The sequence below is a fragment of the Triticum urartu genome, chromosome 3 (genome assembly GCF_003073215.2).
Source record: "Triticum urartu cultivar G1812 chromosome 3, Tu2.1, whole genome shotgun sequence".
Classification (NCBI taxonomy): domain Eukaryota; kingdom Viridiplantae; phylum Streptophyta; class Magnoliopsida; order Poales; family Poaceae; genus Triticum; species Triticum urartu.
Window position 1 is genome coordinate 51,600,161 of NC_053024.1, and position 7,077 is coordinate 51,607,237.

Below are 7,077 nucleotides of genomic sequence, written 5' to 3' on the forward strand. Positions count from 1 at the left end.
GATAACCGAGGCACACGGAGACGTTGATGTATCCCGAAGTTCACACCCTTGCGGATGCTAATCTCCGTTTGGAGCGGTGTGGAGGCACAATGCTCCCTAAGAAGCCACTAGGGCCACCGTAATCTCCTCACGCCCTCGCACAATGCAAGATGCCGTGATTCCACTAAGGGGCCCTTGAGGGCGGTCACCGAACCCGTACAAATGGCAACCCTTGGGGGCGGTCACCGAACCCATACACTCTGGAAACCCTTGGGGGCGGTCACCGGTACCCGTCAAATTGCTTGAGGCGATCTCCACAACCTAATTGGAGACCCCGACGCTTGCCCAGAGCTTTACACCACAATGATTGAGCTCCGAACACCACTAATTGTCTAGGGTGCTAAGGCACCCAAGAGGAACAAGCTCTAGGGTGCCCAAACACCCAAGAGTAATAAGCTTCTCAAACTTCACTTCCACGTATCACCGTGGAGAACTCAAACCGATGCACCAAATGCAATGGCAAGGGCACACGGAGTGCCCAAGTCCTTCTCTCCCAATCCCACCAAAGCAACTAATGTTAGGGAAGAAAATGAGAGGAAGAACGAAAGAAGAACACGAAGAACTCCAAGATCTAGATCCAAGGGGTTCCCCTCACTTAGAGGAGAAAGTGATTGGTGGAAACGTGGATCTAGATCTCCTCTCTCTTTTCCCTCAAGAACTAGCAAGAATCATTGGAGGGATTGAGAGTTAGCAAGCTCGAAGAAGGTCAACAATGGGGGAAGAACACGAGCTAAAGAGATTAGGTTCATTAGGGAATAAGACCCTCTTTTATAGGTGGGGAAAAATCCAACCGTTATGCTCACAGCCCGCACAGAGCGGTACTACCGCTAGGGCGGAAGTACCCCTTTGAAAAACAACAGCGAGGAGGCAAAAGGCCAGAAGAACCGCCGGAGCGGTACTACCGCTCGTCCTCACGGTACTACCGCTCGACCTCACGGTACTACCGCAAATGGTAGCGGTACTACTGCTTGCGAGCGGTACTAAAAAAATACATCCGGGCCTACCACCGCAAGACTTGGGACGAGTTTTTGGTCCGGAGCGGTACTACCGTTGTAGGAACCGCGGTAGTACTGCTCTGGAGCGGTAGTAAAAAATTACATCCGCTCCAATTCGCGGTAGTACCGCTGCAGCCTTTTCAGAACACCAAAACTGCCACAACTTTTGCAAACGGACTCCGAATTCGATGAAACCAAGTTTGTTGGAAAGCTAGCGACAAGGGCTAACACAATCTTCAAAGAAATATCAATAAGAAGCAAATGAGAAAAGTCCCATAAGAAAATGGTGAGAACCCTTCCTCGGAAAAGACCGATAAAACCTCCAACACCGAAAACATCATAGAAGATGCATGCGAACTCCGTTTTCGATGAACTCAAGCTTGTCATCAAGATGAACATAAGCTCTAAGACTCACAAAGAGAACCAAACAAGAACCAAGAAAGATGATGCAAGGATGCAATGGTTTGAGCTCTCTACTAACGATACAATCAAGCTACCAACTTGAGAGCCCCCTTTGATAGTACGGCAAACGATCCTATAACCCGGTCTCCAAACTACCACCATGAGACTGGTAAAATATAAAACCTATCAAGGGAAAACCTTTGCCTTGCACATGGTCCACTTGACCTAGATGATGATGATCTTGACTCCCTCAAGTTGGACCACCTTTCTTGATTGTGTTGGCTCGATGAAGACTAGATGATTGCTCCCCCATAGTCCACTATGGGTGAGCCACTCTTCGGCACATCTTCACAAGTCCATTGTCACCATAATGGACGGCAATCTTCAAGCACTTGATCTCTTCGCGATGATCCACTTGGACTTGCACACGGCAATCTTGATGACGATCACCACTTGATGTCATCCTCTCCATGGGTTGAGTGATATCTTCCTCTTGACACAAGCCCATGAACACGTACCTAACCCCACGTAGAACTCTCACATAGACCATGGGTTAGTACACAAAGCACAATGGACAATGCTTACCAAACCATGGGATCACTTGATCCCTCTCGGTACATCTTCTATGCTTTGTGAGTTGATCAACTTGATTCACTCTTGACTTAGTCTTGATCAACCTTGAATCTTTCCAACTCTCTTCATTTGGATGATGTCTTGAAGGTAAACATGAATGATCACATAATCTTCTTCTTCAAGACATGCTTGCAATAAGCTCAACTCTCACATGACCAAGCTTTGGATAATTCCTTAATAGCACCTTGGTCAACACAAACTCTCCTTGAAACCAACACATGTACTCCAAGAAAAGCCCATGGACAAAACATTCAAATATAACTCAAGGCAACCATTAGTCCATTGAGATTGTCATCAATTACCAAAACCAAACATGGGGGCACCGCATGTTCTTTCACCTACTCCGGGTACCACCAGATCCGTCTGTACGGACCCGACAAGATAAAGACAGATTTTATCACCCTGTTTGGGTGCTTCTGTTATGTCACAATGCCATTCGGTTTGAAGAACGCTGCAGCCACATTCATGCGGATGATTCAGAAGTGCCTCCTCACTCAGATCAGCCGGAATGTGGAAGCATACATGGATGACATTGTGGTCAAGTCACATAAAGGTTCCGACCTACTGACTGACCTTGTTGAAACCTTTGCCAGCCTCAGAAGGTATGATATCAAGCTCAATCCATCAAAGTGCATGTTTGGAGTTCCGGACGGAAAATTACTCGTTTTCCTCATTTCCAAACGAGGAATTGATGCTAACCCAGAGAAAGTGGGTGCTATACTCCGAATGAAACACCATGTGCGTGTGCATGATGTCCAGAAGCTTACTGGTTGCTTGGCCGCCCTAAGTTGATTCATTTCTTGCCTCGGTGAAAAGGCGCTGCCTCTTTACCGACTGATGAAGAAATCAGATAAGTTCGAGTGGACCCCAGAAGCTGATGCAGCATTTGCAAAGCTAAAAGCCCTGCTTTCCACCCAGCGGGTGCTTGCTGCTCCAATCAGCAAAGAGCCTCTACTGCTTTATATAGCAGCCACTGGACAAGTCGTCAGTACAGTACTTACGGTCGAGCGGGAAGAAGAAGGAAAAGCTTATAAAGTTCAGCGCCCAGTTTATTATATTTCTGAAGTCCTGACTCCGTCAAAGCAGAGATGTCCGCACTATCAGAAGCTTGTCTATGGGGTTTACATGACCACGAAGAAGGTTGCACACTATTTCTCTGATCACTCTGTTACAGTCGTCAATGACGCTCCATTGTCAGAGATTCTGCACAACAGAGATGCAACTGGCCGAGTGGCAAAATGGGCGATTGAACTCCTTCCCTTGGATATCAAGTTTGAGGCAAAGAAAGCTATCAAGTCCCAAGCAATAGCAGATTTCCTCGCCGAGTGGATCGAACAGCAACTGCCGACTCAAGTTCACTCGGAGCACTGGACCATGTTCTTTGACGGATCCAAAATGCTGAATGGTTCTGGTGCTGGGGTAGTACTGGTATCCCCCCGAGGAGACATGCTCAGATATGTCCTCCAGATTCACTTTGATTCCTCCAACAATGAAGCAGAATATGAAGCACTCCTGTATGGGTTGCGCATGGCCATTTCACTCGGCGTCCGTCGCCTCATGGTCTACGGCGACTCATATTTGGTGGTCAATCAAGTGATGAAGGAGTGGGACGTCATAAGCCCAGCCATGACTGGTTACTGCAACGCGGTGAGGAAGCTAGAAAAGAAGTTTGAGGGGTTAGAGCTCCATCACATACCCCGACTGAAAAATCAAGTAGCCGATGACTTGGCAAAGATAGGTTCCAAGAGAGAAGACATTCCCAGCAATGTGTTTTTGGAGCATATTCACACGCCGACAGTTCAGGAAGATCCTTTTACTGAAGAGCCCCCGCAGCCTAAGAGCGCCACAGACCCGACTGAAGTTGAGGTCCCAGCCGTGGTCGACCTGATCATGGAGGTTATGGCCATTACTCCCGACTGGACAGTGCCCTACATTGTATACATCCTCAGGAAAGAACTCCCAGAGGATGAGGAAGAGGCTCGACAGATCGTCCGTCGATCCAAGGCCTTTACTGTGATAAGAGGACAACTGTTCAGGGAAAGCGTGACTGGAGTTGGTCAGAGATGCATAACACTAGAAGAAGGTCGAATGATCCTCAACGACATCCACTCGGGGACCTATGGTCATGATGCGTCCTCTCGGGCCATCGTGGCTAAAGCATACCGAGCTGGATTCTATTGGCCATGAGCAAATGAAATGGCGAAAGATATAGTCGACAGATGTGAAGGTTGCCAGTTTTACTCCAACATGTCCCACAAGCCAGCGTCAGCCCTGAAGACCATCCCCCTCATCTGGCCCTTTGTTGTTTGGGGACTGGATATGGTTGGACCACTGAGAACTGGCAGGAGCGTCTTCACTCATGTGCTCGTTGCAATCGACAAGTTTACCAAATGGATCGAAGCTAAACCTATCAAGAACCTTGAGGCCAGCACCGCTGTCAGTTTTATCAGAGAATTGACATTCAGATATGGAGTTCCACACAACATCATCACGGACAACGGGTCGAACTTCGATTCTCATGAGTTTAGAGCTTTTTGCGCTTCTCAAAGCACATGAGTCGACTATGCTTCAGTCGCTCACCCGCAGTCGAACGGACAAGCAGAAAGAGCTAATGGCCTAATTCTCAAAGGACTGAAACCCCGACTGATGCGTGATCTCAAACACGTAGCAGGTGCTTGGGTTGATGAACTTCCGTCAGTTCTGTGGGGTTTAAGGACTACTCCTAATCGGTCGACCGAACAAACTCCTTTCTTCTTAGTCTATGGAGCCGAAGCTGTTCTGCCAAGTGACCTGCTCCACAACGCACGCTGAGTCGAGCTCTTCTCCGAAGAGGAAGCAGAGCAGGCCCGACAAGATTCAGTTGATCTCTTAGAGGAAGAAAGAGAGATGGCCTTGATCCGGTCGACCATTTATCAGCAAGACTTGCGTCGATTCCACGCCAGAAATGTGAGGGGTCGAGCCTTTCAAGAAGGAGACCTGGTTCTTTGAGTGGATCAACAGAAACCACACAAGCTCGCCCCGGCTTGGGAAGGCCCCTTCATCATCACCAAAGTTCTTCACAATGGAGCATACCATCTTTACAGTGTTGAGCATCAGAAAGACGAGCCACGGGCTTGGAACGCGGAGCTGCTCCGCCCTTTTATACTTAAGCACTCGTTCGAATAAAATGTAATAAGAAACACCTTTGTAATTTGTTTATCAAAGACAAGAACTTACGGTCCTCTCATACGATTGTTGTTGTTCTTATTTACTTCTGAAATCCCCCAGTGGGTGGGCTTAGTCGTAAATCTGTTTCGCCTAAGTTCGAAAGAAAATTCTACCGAATGGAGAGCAATCCTCCCACTCGGGGGCTTAGCTGCAGTCCAACACTCGCCTAAGTTCTCTCACTCGGAGACTTAGCTGCAGTCCGGTACTCGCCTAAGTTTGAAAAATCCTACCGAGTGGAGAGCAATCCTCCCACTCGGGGGCTTAGCTGCAGTCCAGCACTCGCCTAAGTTCTCTCACTCGGAGACTTAGCCGCAGTCCGGTACTCGCCTAAGTTTGAAAAATCCTACCGAGTGGAGAGCAATCCTCCCACTCGGGGGCTTAGCTGTAGTCCAGCACTCGCCTAAGTTCTCTCACTCGGAGACTTAGCCGCAGTCCGATACTCGCCTAAGTTTGAAAAATCCTACCGAGTGGAGAGCAACCCTCCCACTCGGGGGCTTAGCTGCAGTCCATCACTCGCCTAAGTTCTCTCACTCAGAGACTTAGCTGCAGTCCGATACTAGCCTAAGTTTGAAAAATCCTACCGAGTGGAGAGCAGTCCTCCCACTCGGGGGCTTAGCTGCAGTCCAGCACTCGCCTAAGTTCTGTCACTCGGAGGCTTAGCTGCAGTCCGGTACTCGACTAAGTTTGAAAAAATCCTACCGAGTGGAGAGCAATCCTCCCACTCGGAGGCTTAGCTGCAGTCCAGCACTCGCATAAGTCCTCTCACTCGGAGGCTTAGTTGCAGTCCAGTACTCGCCTAAGTTCGAAAAAATCCTACCGAGTGGAGAGCAATCCTCCCACTCAGGGGCTTAGCTGCAGTCCAGCACTCGCCTAAGTTCTCTCACTCGGAGACTTAGCTGCAGTCCGATACTAGCCTAAGTTTGAAAAATCCTACCGAGTGGAGAGCAGTCCTCCCACTCGGGGGCTTAGCTGTAGTCCAGCACTCGCCTAAGTTCTCTCACTCGGAGGCTTAGCTGCTGTCTGGTACTCACCTAAGTTTGAAAAAATCCTACCGAGTGGAGAGCAATCCTCCCACTCGGAGGCTTAGCTGCAGTCCAGCACTCGCCTAAGTCCTCTCCCTCGGAGGCTTAGCTACAGTCCAGTACTCGCCTAAGTTTGAAACATACTCCTATCCGCAAGGACGACTAGGTGCAGGTCGACTGCAACCTTCTCCTTCGGAGCTATGGCACAAGTACAACATGCGCTCCATCCCTATCCGCAAGGACGACGAGGTGCAGGTCGACTGCAACCTTCTCCTTCGGAGCTATGGCACAAGTACAACGTGCGCTCCATCCATATCCGCAAGGAAGACGAGGTGCAGGTCGACTGCAACCTTCTCCTTCAGAGCTACGATACAAGTACAATGTGCGCTCCATCCCTATCCGCAAGGACGACGAGGTGCAGGTCGACTGCAACTTTCTCCTTCGGAGCTACGACACAAGTACAACGTGCGCTCCATCCATATCCGCAAGGATGACGAGGTGCAGGTCGACTGCAACCTTCTCTTTCAGAGCTACGGCACAAGTTCAACGTGCGCTCCATCCCTATCCGCAAGGATGACGAAGCGCAGGTCGACTGAAGCCACCACTTCAGAGCTGCATCTCCAGCGCAAAGACTGTTCCGAGCAGTGAACAAAGTCCATTCGAAGGCAAAATGCAAGCACATTCGGAGATAAACCAAATTCGGACAAGTTTTAAAGTTCCAAGCAGCAAATCAAAAGTATTCGGGAATCAAGCCCGAAGGAGTTTAACGGTTACAGCAA